The sequence below is a fragment of the Nymphalis io genome, chromosome 16 (assembly GCF_905147045.1).
Source record: "Nymphalis io chromosome 16, ilAglIoxx1.1, whole genome shotgun sequence".
Lineage (NCBI taxonomy): Eukaryota > Metazoa > Arthropoda > Insecta > Lepidoptera > Nymphalidae > Nymphalis > Nymphalis io.
Genome location: NC_065903.1, coordinates 9949895 through 9973855, shown reverse-complemented (window position 1 = coordinate 9973855; position 23961 = coordinate 9949895). Strand labels below are relative to the sequence as shown.

Genomic DNA, 23961 nt, shown 5'->3' with positions numbered 1-23961 from the left:
CCAACCCCGTCCGATCCATCACGGCGCGGGCGTGTCGGTCGAGTGACGTCACGCTAATCGCTCCCTCGCTGATAAATGCGTCGCCATTTTGAATTTCCTCTTTTTATTTATTTTTTTCCCATCCGTGCGCAAACGCAACCGCTGCCTGCGCTAATTAAGTTGCCTTGTTTGGTTTGAATGATCGCATGCAGATATTATTTAGAGCTGAGTTATTCCAATTTTAAATGTGGAGCTCGTTTGTTTAATTATATATATATATATAAATTGATAATAGATATTTTATATAAAAACTGTAAACATCGATATATATATAATAATTGAATTAATCCTAGTATGTATTACAAAGAGTTTCTTAAATTCCGTCAATATCCCGATCTCAGTATCAAATTATTAAGCAAGTGGTCTGTCGGCTTTTCGAAAGAGAGTTATTTTTCACGATACACGATAAAACCTGTATACAAATGGGACGCTTGCAAGTTTGCCCGTGTATCAAGTTTCGGCATCACTTTGTAACGTGTTGCATGCCTTATAATTTTTAAACTCGACTAAATTACCAATTAATCGCTTTCATAAAAGTTCGTCTAGGAGTTATGAACGCGGCGGATTCCGTTCGCTTTGAAAGATCTTAATCGGAATTAAATTGTATCATTTCAAACGATAGTTATCATATGGGGTTGATAATTAAAATTCCTTAAATTTTCGAAGCTCGAAGTTAATATACAGTTTTATTATACTTATATATAAGGTAATCAATGTAAAATCTTTTATTAATTAATATTTCTATGGATATTTTAAACAAGATCATTTGATAAACTTTTTAACCTTTACATGTTAAATAAATATCGTAAAGTCTGGATTTATTTACAGAGCCAAGTTATATTATCTCATTAAAATTCCAAGTGCCTTCTAAAACCGTCAACGGAAGGCATTACTCGTGTCTGTCATCAGCACTACGTGTCTGCGTATAGGAAATTAATACTGACTGCAATGCTCTAGCAGTAATGACTTCGATAAAACTCGAGCTATTAGGAAAAACCAATGTTGAAACATGTGAAAACGACGCAACTGATATATTATTAATTATTTATTATCTGTATTAAATAAAGTATGATATTTTTTGGATGAATAATAGAGGTCGTTGCCACAATAATTGGATGCAATTATACTTTATAAAGTTAAAATTTGAATTGCATTTATTAATAGAGTTCGCGATGTTCTCCAGAACAAAAACGCGAACAGGAAGCGATCGGTCGTTGCAAAGTCAAAACTGCGATTATCGTTTGTGAGTAATAATTGTTTACCGATTCATCGATTATAATCGTTTTCATATCGTATCTCGGTTTGTCGGAAACAAGAGTTTGGTTATAAATTCGAAAACGTCCCAACCTGTCGCAACCGCGGGGACATTTGGTTAGCGTTCAAATTTATTCTTTACCCTTTTTTGTTCCACATTTTGAGGTAAAAAATGTAAATAATACGATCCTTTGAAATCGAGGAAGATACGAGTGGGGTAAAGTTTGAGATACACTCGAAACAAACCTTTGTTTATTTACCCCCGTCTCATCTGACCGTTGAAAATCTAAATAAATAAATTGTATCATTTCGAATATATAGAACACCAAACCCTTTAAGTATTTCTTATAATAACGAATAATATATGTCATCGAAAACTTTATCTTGAACACAATTGAATGCGAATCAAAAACAGAATTTCTTTTTCTTTTTTTTTTTTTAGATTCATTCAAGAATTTCTGAACATTATTATAAGTCACTTAAAAAAATATCCAAGCAAATAGCAGTTACGTTATACAAATAATAGAACTAAAACTTTTCAGTTTAAAAATACAAGTAAATCCTGGTTATAGTAGAGGTATAGTAGAGTAGTAAGAATGCTCGGTGTGCACAGGCCCTTACTGTGTATCCTGACGGGACCACTCCGCTTGAGGTTAAGTGCAGGTATCTTTATTTTTTGCCGCTCTCAAAAATAGGTTATAAACTATTTATTTTATTTTTTAAATTGGGGAGAGGCTGAATGTTAATATAATTTGATCGCATGCGGCTCAGAAGGGTTAAGAAAGACCCAAGAACGTGTTATTTGATATTAATTTGGAGTAAAATAAAAAAAAGCGGATTAAAGGGACATATGGCGATCACGGGTTACACATTCTTATAATTAGATACCCTTAGTTTGTTTCTAACATTATCTTGATATAATATTAAGTCTATATGTACATTTTTAATAACATTTCGTTTTTTTTTTTACAATATCCCACCAAGACCAGAGCACTTTCGAATTGTCACTTTACAGTCGTACTTTTAAAAATTAAATTAATTTTTCGTATTATAACGTAATTTGTAATTTCTTGCAATAAAAACATCATCACGTTCCAATTCACGGGAACGATGGCTAATTTCATTAGTTTTTGTCGCTAGTGTATAGCGTTGATATCTTTTAAATTATACACAACATCTATTTGTCATATCTTAATGTTTCATTTCATAGAAATATCATTCTTACGTCGTAATTATTTGAGGTCGTTTTTCATTGGAAGCGAGAGATCGAGCGATGTTCCAAAGAAATTCATGTGAATTGCTTTACCTGTTTTGAATTCATATGTGGATAGTCTCATGCGTGACACGCCGTGTGCAGTTTGTTTCGTTTTATTAATTTCAATATTTATGTGTGTGTTACATGTGCGTTACACACACATTCATATTTGAATTTTTTTCTATTTCGAATTTAGAATATGACAACGATACGGCATTGTAATTTTTATGACGTAGTATTTTATGTTATAACTGGCAGGCATAATTTGTTCAGTTTTATTATATCAAAATGTAAATTTAATTATTGGTTAATTTTGCATAGTACTATCCAATAGCACCTGCCCTCGTAGGACCGGTCTAGGAAAAAAAACATAACGTTGTTTAGTTAAAAAACAACAATTTATAAAAAAAAAAAGTAACCGAAGTATTCTTATATTAAAACGTAACAGGATTATTTAATCTGACAATGATTTTTTTAACATAAAAAATATGGTATTTTTTTAAGGTATGAGTTCTTGTCATGTTTTTATACAATTACTTAAAAACTTTTCGTCATAGTTTATCATTGCTTTTGGGAATGTTAATTATTCCCTGGGGGAGAAAATACAATTATATAACAGTGTTATCGCATCTATAACTTTATCTTAATCCACTTTATTATGCTTATAACGAAACGTTCTAAAAAAATTTAGAAAGTTATCCGTTTTCTAGAACATTCCTAACGTAAACAAAATATTTACGATAACTCGAAGATTGCCGCGGTATTTTAATACAGGCCAGTAATTATAACTCTAATTATTTAAAAACTGCCTCCCCTATTAGTTTATCTTCTACTCACCATACCACCCAATTAGCCGCATTTTTTTCGATAAGAAAACTATTTGGAAAATTCCTAATTCGAACGTCGGCTATATCCTTATATTAAATTAAATTGTTAATTAAATATATGATATGTTAACACAACTGCGTTTCATTATATATAGAGGCGTTTGATTGGTCGGCTGTGTCGTTTCTATTTATTCAAATCCAAGATTTTAATATTCAAGTCTGATATTAACGGAGCTAGTTTTATAGTGCCTTTTGCGTTTGTTATTCTCATCGCGCTATTTTAATCGATTCAAGCCGATAGACAAGATAATAATATTATAAAGGCGAAAGGAAGTCTGTCCGTTACGCTTTCAAGGCTAAACCGTTGTACCGATTTTGATAAAATTTGCTTTGAAGCAAGATTGATCTCCAAGGACGAAAATAGTCTACTTTTTTAATTAATTTAACGGCGGGCGAATACTAGATTAATTATATTTGTTGAAGTTTTGTTGTTATTATTATTATTAATTTACAGCTAAGTTGATGAGAACGTATAGGATGTTTTTTAGACTATTTGTACCCAGGATAAGTTATTCTTAGCACAGGTTCTTGGAATAGCCCAGCTAGGACTCGTCGATTTGTAATATTTACTTTGATAGCCTCGTTATTATACATTAAGTTATATTTTATCCTACATCGACATCATTTTGAAATGCTTTTTGTGGTATAATCATGTTATGAAAATTATTATTTATACATAGATTAAAATACCAGATACATGTGTATTAAGTGGTTTTTTTCTTCTATAGTAACATCCTGTCAATGTCCCACTGCTGGGCTAAGGCCTCGTCTCCCCTTTTGTTTAGATGCTTGGAGCTTATTCCACCGCATTGTTTCAATGCGGGTTGATGGATAAACATGTGTCAGAAATTCATCTGACACATGCAGATGTTTTCCTCTACCATATATTATCACTCATGATAAAGTTGGAGGGCAGGGCTAACAAAGAGCTAGGTCGTGTAGGTCGCAGCGGACATTGCACGTGTTGTAAAAAAAAAATTAAAATCATTGCATACACAAAAACAGTAGACTGACTCACGTATTCCTTTATGCGAATATTTTATAAAGGAAATAAACGGCTGACGATCGCCGACAGTCGGTGGTAGCGGTCATCCGAGCACAGTGATTAGACGCTATTTGTCATGACTTGTATGACATCGTGGTCATTAGCCTTACAAAAACGCTAAATTAGAATTGATACGTCAGATTATATACAACGAGACCTTGGAATTAGCGAATGAGTGCTTTTTATTTAATAACATATAATTGATTGGAGATTTTTTTGTCGTAAGTATTATCTGTAAGATAATTTTGAAGCGTTTGGCGTTTTTGATTTTCGAAAACCACCTCATCATATTATATTTCGGTACATGAACGTATATTATTATAAAGTAATTAAATTAATATAATTTCACTATTTTGTACGAGTTTTTCATTGGTCTAGTCATCTAGTGGACATTTATAAGGCTTTTGAAAACGAGGTCTTGGGTTATATCAACGGGTCAATTAAAAAAAAAGTTATTGCGTTTCCCTTTCAAGAAATGCTCAGTAGACGCTGAGAGTTTTGACAGTTGGGCCTGAGGCTGAACTCTTTTCGATTGTGTCAGATTGTCATACCGGATTATTTAGAATTAAGGAATAGAAAGTGCGTTTGTTTCGTATCGATATAATAACGATTATTAACAATATTCGAACATGATATATACATTCAAATCATTTTAATATTCATCCGGGATGCAACTAAGTTGACAGTACATATCAAAGTCACTATGTAATGCATGAAAAAATATAACTATCTACAGAAAACCATAGATACATTTTAAATTAACGAACAAAAATAAAATGTATGTTCACACACATGTTTTTTTATGTAGATCGTACCATGATGATTCGCTTATATACGTAGTAATCGAACTAAATTCGAAATCTCAGAAACTTCACGCTTAAAATGTCATGGGACTTTTACAATTATTCATAAAAATACAAATAAATTTATATATATGTATATAACAAAATATTAATAAGAAAACAATGCGTCAATCTTTCAGTACTGGTCCACAAGATCAATGTTGACCGAGGCAAGGTCGCGGGTACACGGACCGACACAAACCTATAGACACTTTTTATACGTATGTTTTGATTCTTTTGTTCGTTTTTTACATTCATTCTTCTCAATTGTCTTTTTTTTTTTATTTATAATTCAGAGTGCACATTAGGGAATTTCAATTTTCTAGAATAGCTTAGTTGGTATAAATATTTTTTTCATGCTATACCACTTGAGGTAGCGTATGCATTTTAGCATGCAGCGTATTGTGAGCTTAAGATTTTATTTCTATAGTTGTCTATATAAGAATTATTCTTATGTATTACATAGAACATATTTGGTCATAAAACTTCTTTCGGAAATTAAACAACACATTGCGTCAGTGAAATCAATAGGTTAATGAATTTTACTAAAATAAAATATTTTACACATGAAGGTCATATGAGTTAAAACTAATTGTATATTCTTTTGTTTCAGGATAAATGCGGAACGGTCGATGACATGAGATGTTTGTGAGGTATGTTATTGTATGTATGTTTATTATAAAACATTCGGTAGAATAATTAATATTTAATATATATTAATATAAGTAAGTATAAATCGGACTGAGATAGCACATTAGTAACACGTGATTCCCTTCTGACATTTTTCATGTGCTTAATTTGTGTTTATAATTCATATCGTGCTCGACTGCGAAGGGAAACATCGTGAGGCCTACATTTGTCGGTTACATGTATACAAAACCACATTGGAGCGATGTGTTACATTTTGATACGGGATGTATGTGTGTGTATGATACACGTGATGAATATATTATCAAGTGCATCTCGTTAACTCCATAACCATCCAATGACGTCATTGTTTTCGCATCGTGTACTTTTGCCAGATAAGTAGACAGTGAAGGTTATAGCTTAGTCAGTGAAGAAGTCATCTGGACTCTACGATGTCAAATGTAAAAAAAAAAACGTAACAACTACAATACTTATGATTGTATCTTTAAATTAAATAGCCTTAAACCTGTATCAATGTCCGAGCTATCTAGCACAAAATTATTCAAAATGGACACGTAGTTGCAGAGCTAAGCGCGTTCAAATATACAAACACTTATGTATAAAGATTCTATTTTAGACTACTGAACCTTAAATATTATGAAAATTATAATAAATTATTATGTGAATACGATTTCGACACGATATTGGCCACGGCAGCCAGTCGAGGGAGACTAGCCAACTGCGCGACATATAGTGCACAAGTGTGTGCAAAAACACAGATGCACTCTCATAACGGGACGACAAATCCGACACCAACGAGCTCAGACTCAGAAACAACGGCTTTACGTGCTTTCCGGGGCACGGTAGTGTACACACTTCCAACTTCCAGACTCCAGGGCTGTGAAATGATTATTCAATGTCACAAAATAACTTCAATGATATATAACAATTATATTTTTTTCCACAGAACCGATATTGGTATCAGAATTAAATATAGATTAGATACAATTGAGCTGCAGTTGAACGGGTCCGGTTACCGGTCCGGCTGCCATTGACAGCTTAACATAAAGCATGTTTTACCTTTAATAATATACTTCTAACATAACAGTTATATTATTCTTATAGTATTAAAAACTAACTAGAAGATTAATCGAGTCTTGTGCAATAGAATTAATACTTTTTTATAGTTATATAAACTAGCCGATAAATAATATAAGGGATAAAGTAAATGTGGGTTCAGATTTCATATCAGATCACCAAACTCGACAAAAATATGAGTAAATCTATATAACATATGTGGTGTATATAACGATATATAAAAACATACATTCATATAGCATTAAAATTTCTTATATTTCATTTTAGATGCATTTGCCGAAACATTGTGTGAATACCGAGTTCAATTGTTCTATTGGAATGGGAATCTAACCACATTTTTTTTTATTATCAGTAAATTTTATCGTTAAGATATCGCTCGATATATCGTGTAGTTGGTCTACCTTACAGTCAGTGTAGTTCCCGTTGCATTGTCTTTGCACGTCACAATGACTCACGCTATTGTACAGCACACAATGCCCTTTGTGCATTGTGCAGATGGTGTTACGTATTAGAAAATAGATAATTAGTCTACATGTAGATTGAATGACACATGACTTTCCTTTCGTAATTCTCTATCTAGTATCTCGTATATTTACACAAATCCGATTAAATGTCTCAGTGGGTTAGTGTATTGGAATTTAAACCGATGATTGCGGGTTCAAATTAAGGCAAGATTATAGTTATACGTGTTTATAATTATCTAGTTCGTGTCGATGGTGAAGGAAAACATCCTGGTGGAAATAAGCTCCAAATCTTTTTAAAACGAGAGGAGCCTTCTTAGTCCAGCTGTGGGACAGATACAGGCCCTTACTTTACTTTTATAATAAATCCAAGTATAAATGTGAAAGGCAGCCTGCCTTTTCTTCGTTTGAAGCACAGCTGTGATTCATTTATAATATTAATTAGCAAGAACTTATGCAATCATAAACCGCATTTGTTTTTGCTGTTTGTCATAATTTCTTATAAAATTTTCCTCGTTGTTCGGGAATTTTATAAACTAAACATGAGAAATGACGAGCTGTTCCATGTAATTGTGTTGATAGAATTAATCATCATTTGTTGTCATTACATTAATATTTTTTTCATTTCATAAAGAAAAACGAAAATTAAATCAGCAATAAGCAATCGTTTAATTACAATGTATAAACTTCTAATTATTGTGTAAATTGATTCTAATAAAAAAGTCGAAGTACGATAAATGACTTGTCTATTTTCGTTTCACATAAAAATCTATAAACTTTTTTGTACGAACTATTGATCGACCGAGACGTAAGTTTTTGTTAAACGAAACGTTATATCGTATGGCACGCGTCCAAAGGGGATCACCCTCAACACTGGCTACGTTTTACTCTACAAATGGCAAAAAGTAGGAACCGAAAGGGTCCCGATTATAATAGATATGCGAAACTCAATTGCTCTCCTAACTATAAAATCCATTGAGTCCTACCCCTTATTCGGTCAACGTAATATAGCCCGTGTGTACATGGTACGAATTATATTTTATCTGTGGTACGCTTTTCGAATTTGGAAGACCCTCCGAATTTCGATCGCGCAAACTTGTAGGCGGGAAAAGTGGTCGTTCATTTTGTAATGTCAAAACAAATTAGCGGTATATAGATTTTATTAACGTTCTAAATTTAAATATTTTGTGTTTAAAATTTCAACCTTTTTTATTAATACAAAAAATATTATATTATACATATAAACAAAAGATAATATATTTTGTAAAGGAAATATTTAATTTTTATAAAATTCTTAGAAAATTTTATAAAACGTTAAATGTTTGTAATTATCATTTTAAATGCGTCACTTTACAACTTAGTAATTATCTATATCGTTAGAATTTAAATTGATATTCCTATTTTTGTACTTAGAATTATACTTTGTGAAATTTATCATGTAATGAAATACATTAACACGCTGATGCTTGATATTTGTGTGACGGAATGCTTTAAAGATAACCGAAATAGCACCTTTACTTAATTATTATAATAATATCGTTAACATATAGATTCGTATCTGCAGGCAATTACTAGTTTGAAAACTAACCTATATATTAACCACCTGTGTTCCGTATATCCGTAGTAGATACTTACATTCTACATGATTTTGTAGCCTACTGATCGATCAAAGGCCACATGCCATAGAAGAATCCAAAAATGCAAGCTTTATGATGCATTTAGATTAGGCCAATGACCATCCACTTGAGCCAATCCAATATTGTAAGTCTGAGTGTCCCACGTTTAGTGGAGCTTATTCCACCACGTTGCTCCAAAGCGATTTGGTGGAATGTGGCAGAATTTCAGTGAAATTAGACACATGCAGGTTTTCGTTCACCGTCAAGCACGAGATGAATTATAACCACAAATTAAGCACATGAAAATTCAGTACTGCTTGCCCGGGCTTGAACCCATGATCATCGATTTCACGCGTTCTTACCACTGAGCCATCTCATACTCATGCATCTAATATTGGCTTCGACTAAATAGAGACAATCCAATCGATTCCTCAAGCCATTGATCAAGCCAATCCATCGAAATAGAACGATTTCTAGCACAAAAAAGAAATCTACGTATATAGGCCTACGTGTAAATTTCGTTGCATTTTTCATTCGACTGGCTTAATCTTGGTTTAGTGTATTATCTCGGCTATTAGCCTCGTACACGCAAAATTATCGTATTTATTTATTTCTGTTACCTAATGTTATGTGTGATTTACAATAGATATACGTCACTATAGGCATTAATTATAATCACAAATTAAGCACATAAAAATTCAGTGGTGCTTGCCCGGGTTTGAACCCACGATCATCGGTTAAGATTCACGCGTTCTTACCACTGGGCCATCTCGGCTTTTAAGCGCGCTTTAAGTTCGCTAACATCAAAAGCAAATAGATCGTTTTTTTTTTTTTTGTAAGTAACACATTTCATTATAGTATTGCGATTATTAATAGTACAAGTCAGAGGTATTTCCGCGAGGGAAATCCACGTGACAAATACCAAGGAAAACACTTTTACGTGACATCTGAAAAGTATATAATTATTTCGTAACAATTACTTTGGAATATAAAATAAATTGGTTCAGATGTAAAAGAATCGATGTTGTTCTTAAGCATTAACAAAACAATACATAACATATTTTTTTATTTATATTACGATGATGTGAATTTATCATAAATAAAATGAATATTACTAATATTATAAACGAGAAAGTAAGTTTGTATGTTTGTTACGCTTTCAAGTCTTGACTACTTAACCGATGCTCGTTAAATTTAAATCACATTATCTGAAAAGGACATAGGACATACCTAACAACCACCACACACGGGCTAAGCCGTGGGCGGTAACTAGTATTTCATATTTTTCACGTAATAATTTCAAGAAGAATCCAATTTGCTTGATTGTAAAATGTGCCGTGCCAAGTATTTTCTGGCGAACTGCCGGGGCTTAGATTTATTTTATTTTTTAAATTTGAAATTATATAATACGTTATAAGAAATTTACAGTACAGTAACAGCCTGTTAATGTCCCACTGCTGGGCTAAGGCCTCCTCTCCCTTTTGAGGAGAAGGTTTGGAGCTTATTCCACCACGCTGCTCCAATGCGGGTTGGTATAATACACATGTGGCATAATTTCAATGAAATTAGACACATGCAGGTTTCCTCACGATGTTTTCCTTCACCGTCAAGCACGAGATGAATTATAATCACAAATTAAGCACATGAAAATTCAGTGGTGCTTGCCCGGGTTTGAACCCATTAAACCGAACAAATCGTCAGTTAAGATTCACGCGTTCTAACCACTAGGCCATCTCTGCTTTTTTTATAAGAAATTTAATAAACAAAAAAAAAATTAAAATCACATTTCAAAATAAATTTTATTAAGATTATTTCAATTTAAAAATAGAATAGAAAACGTTACTTAATACACACAACGCATTAAAGTTTGATTAGACCTTTCAAAAGAGTTAGTATTATAATTTTTCAAAATATAAAATGATATACATACTACATAGTTACTACTATTTTACTCGTACTACGATTATCCAACCGCATAATATTTCCCTATAGATCAGTTAAATAAATTGCCTTTAATTTTGAAGTGTTATTCTACCCAAACGAATCGCACCCTCGAAACGAACAAGTTGTCTATGTCTACTGTGCATTTGTAATATATATACTTATATTATTATAGTTCTAAATTCAAATGGCGATTATAACATTCGAAAGATTTGTTGGTCATATGTCGCAGCAACGAAATAGCGTAACTGATATAATAATTTATACAATATTGACATTTAGCGATATGCTTAATTCGTGTCAGACTTTTTAGTACGATCGATGTACGATTCTGTATATTGTAATTGATATTTTTTAATTAAAGAATAATCTAGTTTAATACAAAAATAAAATGTGATGCGATTTTTAATTAACTATTTTAAAACAATCTATTAAAATATATTTGTTTTCAACATTTTATAACGTCTTGTATCATAATTTATCGAATAACGCTTCTTCAAAACCGAAATCCACGAAATTCGTATAACGAAATTGCTTATAAGTAATTCAAATATCCAATGATGAGTAGAGTGGGTGGCGACGCGTCCTGATGGGGTAAAAATTACCCCCGGGGGTAATGCGTGGGGTGCTACCCTATGTGAGCTCATGTGGCCCACACGGGACTTGCAAACGATGCTAGTTTTTATGTTATTATTATTAAGACTATTTTCGCTTGAATATTTCGAGAGGAACTCGTGAGCGATGTGTTTATGTATGTAGGAGGGTATGATAATAGTGTATTTCCGATGTGAGCGAATCCCTCCGTATGTACCTATTGGTAGCACTCGAATCGAGAAATTCGTTGCTAATGAAATGACCTTTACGTTTGAGGTCAATTCGTATTGTGAATTTGAAAAAACTAACCGAATATCAAATTTTAAAATTCAACATAGTATTCGATTGGAAAATCGAAATTTTTTTAATCGTCATTCATTCATTTGCGAATGAAATATGTTTTAAATCACAAAACAAAGTAAAATAAAACTATAACAGAAAGCATACAGAAATGACGTACGTATGAATCATGGCGGCATAATAACAAAATACGTCCTGAGTACTTTTACGATTTTATTGGCTATAAAAATAACATATAGCGAACAAAACGGTCATTAACACACACCTATTAAACACCTCCCTGAAATAAGCCAAACGAGTATTTGCGTTTACGCGTCCTGCAAGCAGCGAATGCATTTCGCCAAACGGTCGTAATTCAAAATAAAATGGCGGAGTGAAACAACTCGAGAACGGCAACTTCACACATAATTACACAGGCATTTAGTACCTTTATGATATATTAGGCTACCTTGTGGCAACCAACAATCAACGCAGGAAGAGGCCGGTCTGAATTAGAGCCATATTAGCGCGATCGTGATTAATATACAGATAAACTCGAATGTTTATTAAACACAAATGTGAAATTTCCTTTCCGTTATACGTTATAAAATAAATTATTATCTTTTTAAGTCTCAAAGCTATAGTATTCACGTTTCGAGCGATTAAGTGCTAATAAAAACTAGTAACGGAACCCTCATCAGCCCGTATAACGTTCACTCCTATATCCTTTTTAATTGTCCCTATAAAATTTGAATATGGAACGAACGGGAAATGTCGCCGCCATAAACGCACGCACGCATGCATCGCCTTTTGGCGAGACAAGTTTTAGCGAGCAAATGGTCCGTGCCGCAAGAAAATGATATATGATTTATGAGCCGTACGTTTTAAGTTAAAGACTGAATTGCGTTTGCATATATAAACTTTTTGCAACGTCTCTGTACACAGCCATTATGTTACGTTCGATTAATTCAGTTGTGACAACGCGGTCGTGTTTCACTTCGCACGTCTAAGTTGGCAACATTGTATGGACGGCTATTCACAGGTGAGCCGCCGCTCTTCCCGTGCAGGGCGACGTTCGCGTGATGGGTGCGTAATATCAAAGTTCCAAGTTCAGTGGTGATGTACGCAGCAGGCGTCAAACGCATATTTATTGGACATTCGCAGCGCTGCGTCAGGCGTAGATACGAACTGAACTGCCGACGTACACGCGATCGGTTAGGCCCCGTCCACATTATCTTGGATTCCGATCTGCCGTCATAACGAGATAGCGAGTAATTAACGTTTTTAAAGAATCGTTATCACCTTAATTTTTTGGACGAGTGAGATAATTTGAAATAAACAGTCTCGCTCGAGTTTTAATTTAATGAAGACGGTGTCTACTCGATTAAAATTTTCGATATTTCAATTAAACTTCGATGTGGAAAGTTAATCTATGCATTACCATCAAAGCACGTCCAGCATACAAATTTTTCTGCTATTTCCATGTTGCTGCTTGAATTATTGCGTTAATGCCGTGCGTACCCGCACTTATTGAACATCGCGTGGCTATTCAATTGAGCCATACATACATATTTAGCTCGCATTAGGCTCGGGAAATTGGATTTATCGTTTCGTAACTTTCACACAAACATTCCTTTCTTAACTAAACGTAAATATGAAATGTTTATTTTTTTTAATGTTCACACCTAATGACTGTGCAACATTCGCCTCGCATATAATGTGCTAGTTAAGAAATTGAATTTAAATATTATTATTTTAATTAAGTAATTAATATGATGAAATATTATTACGGCTGTAGAGCCATAAAAGCTAAGTAATGCATGGGTATTTCGTCATTCCGTTTATGACAAACTCTTAATACAGAATGGCTCTTATTATTCTATGTTTAAAATAATAAAATGTCAAATTAATAATATAAATATATAAAAAAACCCCGATCGTGTTCTATATTATTTCTCAAATGGATCACAAAAAAAGTCCCACAAAAACAATAAACAACATGAAACCGTAGCACCTCGGGTTATTTATACATTCGTATCTACATCTGTAACGGGGGCGGGTAAGCCTGAGATTTGCGAACTAATTTCAACTGCAAATCCCTAAAATGAGCGGGATTTGGCACGATGTCGGGTCGTTCGCCTGTACACACCTTTACGGCCATTTATATATAAATATAATATCTTTACCATCTTAAAGTCACGGCTGCTGACAAGGCTTATATTTATATTATATGATAACGTCATAACGGTATTCCTAATTTGATATGTGATTATCTGACTTTGATATATTAACGACCTCAACGGCACCTAGTTGAAAATATAGTCAATTAAATTTTTTGTATAACAATATTAATAGTTTTTGGTAAGAGTTCGTACATTATAAAGATAAATAAATAATAAAATGTAAATAATTTATTACAAAATCATGACAAATTATGTATAAATAGTTACATAAAAAATACACGTGCCGTATTTTTACGATATTATTTGCAATGCTCTTAGAATGAAACAAATATTCAGATAGTGTTATCTGTGGAAAGTACACAAGCACACTGATTTTGTAACAATTGTTTATCTTTGATACAACTTAATATCGCCTTGAAATATATCACGTGGTCAATTTATATTACGTTATTATTTAATATTGTTAAGAAAATGTAATTATTTATATTAAGTAAAGAAATAAATATCACAATGTCCCGCAGCTGGGATAATTTCATTCTATTAACAAGATGGCTTGGAGCTTATTTCACGTATAGATCCATCAAGCACATGCAGTTTGTACAAATTAGGCATATGAAAATTCAGTGGTGCTTGCCTATGTTTTTACTCATCATGTTTATACTCAATTGATTAAAAATTTCGTATGACAAATATTACACGTGGCTCTACAGGAGTAAACCCTAATTATAAAATGCATCTAGAAAATTCATTAAATAGCATTCAATTTCATGAATATAAAAATTACATTACAAAAAACAATAACATTTGACTAGCAATAAATAAATAAAGATAAAATCTATGTCACATGACATAATTTCTTTGTTTGATATTATTTACGAAGATTATAATAATTAAAGATCCACCCGCCGTGGAAATTATAAACGGGGTGCGGATACGTCAGTTGGAACGCTTCTGACTCATTCGACTGCTTCATTATTATATAATTAAATTTTATTATCAAGAATATATAATGGACGTCAAATAAAAATATCTTAACGCTATCGAAATTAAACTTTAGTATCATTAAATATACTCGACTTGAATATTAAAATATTAAAAATGAAAGCTGAAATAAATTATACTAGTTTTCGCCAGCGTGTTAGGGCGAGGGAGGCAGGTAAAAAAATGCCTACCTCTTTCCTCGGGGTTCAAGCTTGCTTCATACCAAATTTCATCAAAATCGGCTCATCGGTTTACCCGTAAATTCGTAACAGGCAAACAGAGTTACTTTCGCATTTATAATATTAGTAATACTAATAAATACCAGTATATTTCGTTATACAATTATGTCATAAAATATCAGTTTATGTTTAGTTATGGTAAAATAAAGTAATGCGCTTGCTCAAATCGATTGCGTATACATACTTGTATTATTAACAACCGAGTTTCCTATTCATCGTCGTTTTTAAAAATTTGGTAATCATTAAAATATAAAGAATTGTATTTTTTTTAAATATAAAACAACATATTTATTTGAATAATTTGGAGTCTTTATTGTTATTTAAAAACTCGTTTCCATGTTTAAACGAAGGTGACCCTTCTACTTTTATTCATTGGTTCACTACGTTTATAATGAATCAAAATTTGCATAGTCACGAGAATTTACTTCCGAAATATTTCTCAAGAATTTCTATAGCCGATATTAATATTCGCTACCGTGTTAGCCTTTATTATTTCAAATTTCTTATGCAAATCGCGAGCGTGGCTTCCCACGAGGCGTTTAGAAAAATTTGCATGACCAGAAGGGTTGAAAGTTATCTCCTTACAGCTCCGCGTCTAGGATAAAATATGCTAATGTTTCGGATACCTACGGAAATTAATTATGGGGGTCACGACAGCTGTTTTATTCAAATGTTAATTTTGTTTTTTTTTTTTAATGTAATGTCAAGGTATGAGCGTTGGCAGTTTGTGTTGTGTAGTATGTGTCTGAACTCGCTTAGAATAAGATTGATGTATATATTCTTTAAAAAAAATTGTGTTTCTTTTTTAAACAGTTCGTGAAGAGTTTGAAGATGAAGATGAATTTGGAAGATCTACGTCATCGCTTCGAACATATTCTGGTGAATACCACTAGCGAGGTATAGAGTTCCTACGTAATATACAACTGTAGGAACTTCATACCGTGCTCTTGGGTTTGCCAATGATCAACGTGTCTTCTAGAACATTGTAGAAGATGTGAAACTTTAGAATAGAAACTAATAGTATGGTTTATTTTATTTTCATAAAAAGTGTCATTTCACTTTTAAATAGTACTTTTCTAATTTACTTTGTATTGAGGTGTTTCAAGCGCCAGTGATTTCAAATGTGTTCAAAACAAATCATGCTTAATAAAAAATGTCAGGTGTTTTTGTGTAATTTTTATTGTAAGACATGTAACTTATGTATGTGTATGTGTGTGTCACTTTTTAAAAAATAACCTATTTAATTAAACTTACTTAGTGAACCCATCCTATGTAGTATATATGTATAATAATCTTATGTAATTATTAATCTTTAATCATATGTATTTTAATAATGATTTATAGATAATGAGTATGTAACAAAGATGATAATTAATAGAAAAATATTTAATCAAGCCGTTTGAATTATCATTTTAAATAATTTAATTAGATTTAAAGCTATCACCCGTTATGTATATACCATAATGTTATGGTCAATTAACGATAATACTAGCAAACTAAGCCTACTACTAAACTATAAATGATATGTAATTTTGCGAGCGAGATTTCCGTAGTCGGGTTTTAGTAATAAAGTATTTTTTTATCTAAAAGCGTAGTCTGTTATGCATGCAAGCATATGAAACTGCATCCTTAGATCTGTATTTTTATACGTAATAAGATAAGGCCAGCGTCCATTTCATCGTATGTCGTTTAAAATTATAATAAAATATATACTTTTCCATATAAAGACGCTATATGAAAAAAATTCAAATACTTTTGTCGTCATTTAACTAAACTAATTAAATTTAAAGCTAGAAGAAAGAGAAGGACCGACAAGAAACTTCGAGACTACTAACTCCAAGCTTTTTTAGGCATCTATAGAATATTGTCCGAAACAATACATCTAATTTATATGTGCTTAACATCATTTTTAAATATATTAATTTTATAAATGGGAAATAATATGTAGGATTTTATAATATATCTCTCTAAGTAATACCCCCTTATTTTATTTATTAATATATATGTACTATGACATAATTTGGTTTTTTGATTGATACACAGTAATAGCCCGCGAATGTCTCACTAACAAGCAATCGCCTCATCTCCTGTTAAGATGTATTTGCGTTGTCACACTGATGATTCTCATTATCTAGAAATCAAAAATATACTACACAGGGAAAGAAAGAAATTCTTTAAAGCTTGTTAGATTCACAATTTACAAAAGCTTTATTGCTTTTCATTATTGCAATCTAATAGACACAACCTATATTATGAAATAAAAAGTAATCAGTGCTATAGAGACATGAATCTTTAGTTAAAGTAACTACAGTGCTGTTTCCGAAGCAATAGGAACTTTTTATCATTTTACATACCTTATTACATATTCTTTGAGCGCATAACTGTCGCTATGCCTATAACGTCATCATTTATAAGCCTACCATACCTAAACTCAGTTTCAACTGTCAGAATGGAGATGGTGAGTAGCTATAACCACAAACAACTATAAGATTCTATTTAATGTTTTTTTAGATGCTTTCAAATGCAATACCTAAATCGATTATAATGGATTTTTTATGTAATAAGAAGCAGAGGAGTGTCATAAAGGTCATAGTCGTAGTGTCTAGAATTTTACTACTAAGAATGTATTTATAATATAATTCAATATTTCGTATTCAACATTAAAAAGTATATTAACACATTATTTGTAACTGGTAATTAAAATAACGATACTGACACAGAATCCTTTTTTCCTGTTAAGCAAGCGTCTAAGGTAGGCAAATGAGTTGTACGAGAATCATGAAGCCGGCATCTTTTCATATTATCTAAATTGAAAACAGATAATTTCTGATCTAATGTCAACGATTTTATTATACTGCAAAAAAAGGCAGGCAGCTTCCTTGACGCAATTCCTTGGGATTGCTTATGCTGATGAGGTCGCTTTGCCACCATACGTAATGAGGAATGCACTTATAACAAAAAAAAAAAACTTTGATACCCACAATGATCTTTTCTATCTTGCCGGAAATTACGCGGCTTCTAAGCTTATATACATTTTTATAATATCGCTTATAATCAAAATTTATCGAAACCTTATACTAAAATAAAACGTACAATCTTTGCGATTTATGTATTTGTATATATATATATATATGGTATATTATAATGTCTTGATAAATTATAGGACTTTGTCTACTTAGTTTGAAACTCATGGCATATTGAAGCTGTGCCGAAATGAATACGCCAATAAGTTCAGTTAAAAAAGTACATATAAAAAGTAATTTATAAGTCATATAGACAAAGTTTTTCGTTTTATTTTTTTCATACAGCTCAATACTGCACATTGATATTTACAATAGCTTTTGAATCATTTTACGCTCCTAAAATATTCATCCGATTGTTATGACACTTTGGTGAGGTGTTCTGCGTGCGAAGGTCTTGGCACAAAGAAAACAAGATTGTATTGATGTTTTTCCCGCAATATAAACGTTTTATATCTGAGAGCCTTGAAAAGAGAAATTTAGGAATTTTAAATCAAAGCAGATTTAGCAGCAATTTAAGATACCATTTGGTATTTTAATTGCAAACATATTTGCCATATTCATTTATTTTTAGGTTGCCCATACAACAACACAAAAATAATAATATTATTGTTTTTATTTATATTGAATATTACAGTTTTATTGAAATATCGGAATATATCGAGTAAAATTGAGATAGCAATTGGTCAAATTTAAAATTAATATATAAAGGTAATATACAAGATATATAAAATGCATGTTGGTATATCTGTTTTAGGTTATTAGAGTTCGTCGACACCGTTGACCAGTTGATTTCTTTGCTCATAAACTAACGACTTTATTGTCACTAGTATTGCTTTAGCAAAACTTCTTTATATAATTAGCTGTCATGACAATTGGTATAGACACAGGACAGCGTCAGTGGCGATTTGGTATTATATACAATCATATATATATTTACGTCTTTACATACCAATCGTCAAACGTCAAGGGTATGACATAAACGTTAGTCATCGACGGAAACCGCTGATTATATTCGATCCGAACATTACTTATTTACAATTCATAACCATTATTGTTTTTTAACTTAATAAATACATTTATCACATAAGACTATACACATTTTTATATAAATCTAATTATGTGTTTTGTACATAACTACGAGTGTCCAATGATATATTTAATTAATCGTTTATGTGTTATTTCGTTCCTGTTTTTACGACACATACCTACATGCGACTTCGAAACTTAAGAATCGCTTTTTATTGAGACGCGTTTGAAATACGACTCGTAGATATTTCTACCACCATTAAACATCATTATAAAATAGTAATGGTTTTTAAATCAGATTTTTTATTGTTCTAGACCGTTCAGTATTTATTTCTTCAACAGTTGATATATATACCTACTTTATTCAAATAAGCTCTCATAAACACTTTAATCGTACAAGTACTACAATCGTATAAGACATATATACATGAAATCATTATATACAATTCTTTCTTCTTCTTAGTCGATACGTTCTTGGCAGAGCGGTCGTGTTCGTTATGAACTAGTGGCTGATGTTATTCTCTTCAGGATGTTAAGCCATCTCTTCCTGTCATCCTAGTCACCTATGCAATGGTCCGTCCAACATCTGGTTTGGTCAGTCCATCGCACAGACGCCCGACCGTTATTGTATTAATATTATATACAATTAAATTTTTTTAAATCAACGAATCCGTTTTCCACGTCTTTTTATCATTATATGTACCGTGTCTGTAAGATTATTTTATTCATTTGTTAAAATATTTCAATTTGTTTTAATCAATATAAACGGTTTTTTTTTTATTTGGTTAATATAACATTCGAATAAGCGCACCGCAGTTGTAAATATTAGTCCATCATGAATTCATATTGTGATTGATTATTAAAATATAAAATACCTAAAGTGTAACCTAAAAGAAAGTAAATAAAAACAAAGGTATCCTGCTCTGATAAAGTTTTAAAGCTTACTTCATTAAGATGAATACAGTGACCCAGTTGTGCATATTTGTGTATAACCTGTAATCTTCCCCACGATCTGCTGGTCCATCTCAGCTCAGCAAAACTATATAAACTTGTAATAAATGTCCCGTAAACTTGCATTGCCCGCGGTCCCTAGAGTGGCTTAATGTCTTCATTACAAGCATAAGCGATATAATTTCGATCTCTGCACTAGCGGATAATGTGAGGTATAAACAGCGGTTCTTACTTTGTCATATATGGACAATATTTTTTCGCCTATTTAAAAAAAAAATAACCTCGCTTATTCGATTTCATTGCATATATTTTTTATGTTTGTTAGCTCAAAACTCCGTCTATTTATGAACCGATTTTGATTTTTTTTGTTTAGGAGGGTGTCCCGTTTCGTCCCATTTAAATTTGTAGAAAAAAATAACAATCAACGGTGTAAAATGATTTTTTATGGTGTCTATGATGTTTTGTTTTTTAAATAGATAATTATTCGCAAAATCATCTATATACATACATAGATTGGATATGTATATAATATAATTAATATATTAGTTACTATTTATGCGGTTTGCCCGCGAAAATTTTTTATAGAAATACATCTCTATTTGTAATAACTGTTACAGTAAGAAAACCTAAAACAACAATATTTACAATTATTATTAACGGAAGAAAAATGAAAAATCTTTTATAGAAAATAGTTTTAGTGATATTTATGATTAACATAGCAATCAACAAATATGTACGTATTTATTTTTTATGTAAATTAAGTTTTTATAATATAGTTAGATTTAATCGATTTTTATTAAATAAAGACTAAACGGTGTCTTGTGATATTTCCTATAAAATAATCTTCATTAGTATTATATTATATTGAAATCACAGACAGACTCAATTATATTTATATAATAATAAATATATTATTTGTATGAAAAGAAATGACACATTAAGCATTTCTAACACCGCATTAATTAATACTATGACTTTTCAATTTGAAATGGATTCTCGTATTAAGACTTAGGCACGTCCACCCTTTGGAAATTGCGTTATGTATACATGTATATAACATTCATATAACTTAAGCTTTGCCCAGAGGTTAGATAAAGCACGTTCGGTTCGATGTTTGGCGAGTGCAGGTTTGAACATTAAGGCTTTAGCTTTTAGTGTCACGATATAATTATCTTTAGCAAAATCTTATCGAAAATACGGTAAAACACATTCTTTAACCATCATTTTACTTAGTTGTATTTGTGTTATTCAAAATAACTTTGATGAAAATATATATTTTAATTTTATTGTGAGAAAAGGGTTAATTAAAAAAAAATATTTGAATATCTATGTATCAATGTGTATATGTATATGTCTTTAGTGATTGTTCTATTTAATATGTCTTAACTTCGATAAATTGAAGCTATACAGATAAATATTTTTATGTATAAAACTATTAATCCGTTTCATGTTTTTTTTTTCTATAAAACGGTATCAAACGTTAAATGAAATAAATAATATCATTATAAACAAATGGCAGCCGATTTATTTCTGATTATGTACACTAATATTAGTTAAAAATATGTGAGCAAAATTTTGAATTTGGCTCACATATTTTTAACTAATATTAAATCAATTTAATATTTTTCAATTTAAACCAGCGTCTTGGGTACAATGCCACAGGACAATCTTTTAGACGTGTTTTTGCTTTAAATTTGTAATGTGTATTTTGTTCTATTTATTTTAATATTGTATTTTATAAAAATCTCTGTATATAAATATAATTTTAATTATAATTATACCGGGTTATATTAATTTATTATATAATTAAACTTATTTATTGATAGTTAAATAACTCTCAAGGATTTGGAAATAATCGTTACATTGTTTTATATATTTATTATCATATACTTGATTATCCTGATTAAACAACGCTCAAATAAGCACTAGTTAATCATTACATAATTAATATAGCATATGTTATATAACTTATACATCCAATATAATTTAAATAGAGCGTACAATTAGAGTAAAATATATTTTTCCTGATCGTACTGATATTAATTATAATTTTATTTATGGGCCGCGTGCCCATAAAAATTAAAATTTATAATTATCAAACACAACCGAGCGGAGCAGAAATAAGCCGTTAATATCAAGTCTAAGCAAGTCTATTCTGTAAGAACTCACTTAATATCTCAGTCGTGAAATGCTGAAAACTGACTTACATCGTAAGTTACGTAGAATACCATCGATTCTTATGAGGTGTTTTCCAAACGGTAATAATTTTAATGTACTAATGGTTTAATTACAAAGCTGCAAATATAAGAAGCATGAAAAGGGTTTTGAGCATAAGGTAAATTATAATGTAATAATATAATTACATTATCATCATATAATATCACGTATCTAATCATATTCTTTGTCCAGCAGCTCTGCTATCCTTTGAGAACTCTTTTCTTCATAACTCACTCAGTAACAGTAACAGTCAGTTAATGTTCCACTGCTGGGCTAAGGCCTCCTCTCCCTTTTGAGGAGAAGGTTTGGAGCTTATTCTACCACGCTGCTCCAATGCGGGTTGGTAGAATACACATGTGACAGAATTTCAATGAAATTAGACACGTGCAGGTTTCCTCACGATGTTTTCCTTCACCGTCAAGCACGAGATGAATTATAAACACAAATTAAGCACATGAAAATTCAGTGGTGCTTGCCCGGGTAACTCGCTCATGAAATCTTAAATACCGTCTTACGGTGGTACGCCATTTTGATGAGTATATCCTTAAAGTGTTGTAAATAATTATTATAATCAATATCGCATACCACGCGCATATTATTTTTTTAATTGAGCTTCTGGCAAGAAGACTTTGAAGACTAATTTTTTATTAAAAATAAACTTATTAGTAAAGGATATTACTCTGTTTTAGGATATATCTGATAGAAATGAATGGATTGATTACTGCGTCATTTGCAGTGAAAGTTGACTATATACTCGTAATTTTTACTTATATTAATAAATCAAGAATTTGTTGCCAGTTCTTCTTGGTAGAATTCTTAACCGGAGATAACGCTCAACGATCCATTATTTATATATATTATTTATAAATATTTATTTGAATAAAAATAGTTTGATTTCATTCGTGATTTGCGGTGAGTTTCGAATTTGTTCTTAAAGAATTTCCACAAAGAAATCATTGCTACGAATAAATCGTTTCTCGTACTTAAGATACAAGACAGATAATTTTTTTTCTTACAATGTATGTGATGGCTTGGGTTGGACAGTTTAATGGTGCTTAGGACGCGATAAAGCTATATACCTGCCACCGCCAGATAAACGATGGTCACCCATCAAGGCAGCAGTTTAAATCAGATCGACTCATGTCGATTAGAATGCGGAAAGTGTACAAAAAAGGTTATATATAAAAAATCAAGTACAAAGGTAAGTCGATTTTTTACAATTGAATTACAAATTAACAAGTTTTTATTGGGCATATAAAATAGTATATAAAAAGCACCGCTGCATTTGTGTTTATTTTTGTGTTCGGGGATGAAGGAATAATCGTGAAGGAACATGTTTGTATCGGATGATAATTCGTCACATGTATCGATAAATCTGACGAAAGACGAAAGTCAAAGATATT

General features: G+C 31.5%; 1 long non-coding RNA gene across 1 annotated transcript in view; it reads left to right on the top strand.

Moving 5' to 3' along the window:
* LOC126774362 (uncharacterized) overlaps window positions 1–16595 on the top strand; it is a 31342-nt gene extending 14747 nt beyond the window's left edge. The window contains exons 3-4 of the long non-coding RNA XR_007669803.1: window positions 5936–5975; window positions 16155–16595. This is a non-coding gene — a long non-coding RNA (uncharacterized LOC126774362). The remainder of the gene's footprint in view (window positions 1–5935; window positions 5976–16154) is intronic.
* Window positions 16596–23961: the final 7366 nt, after the last annotated feature.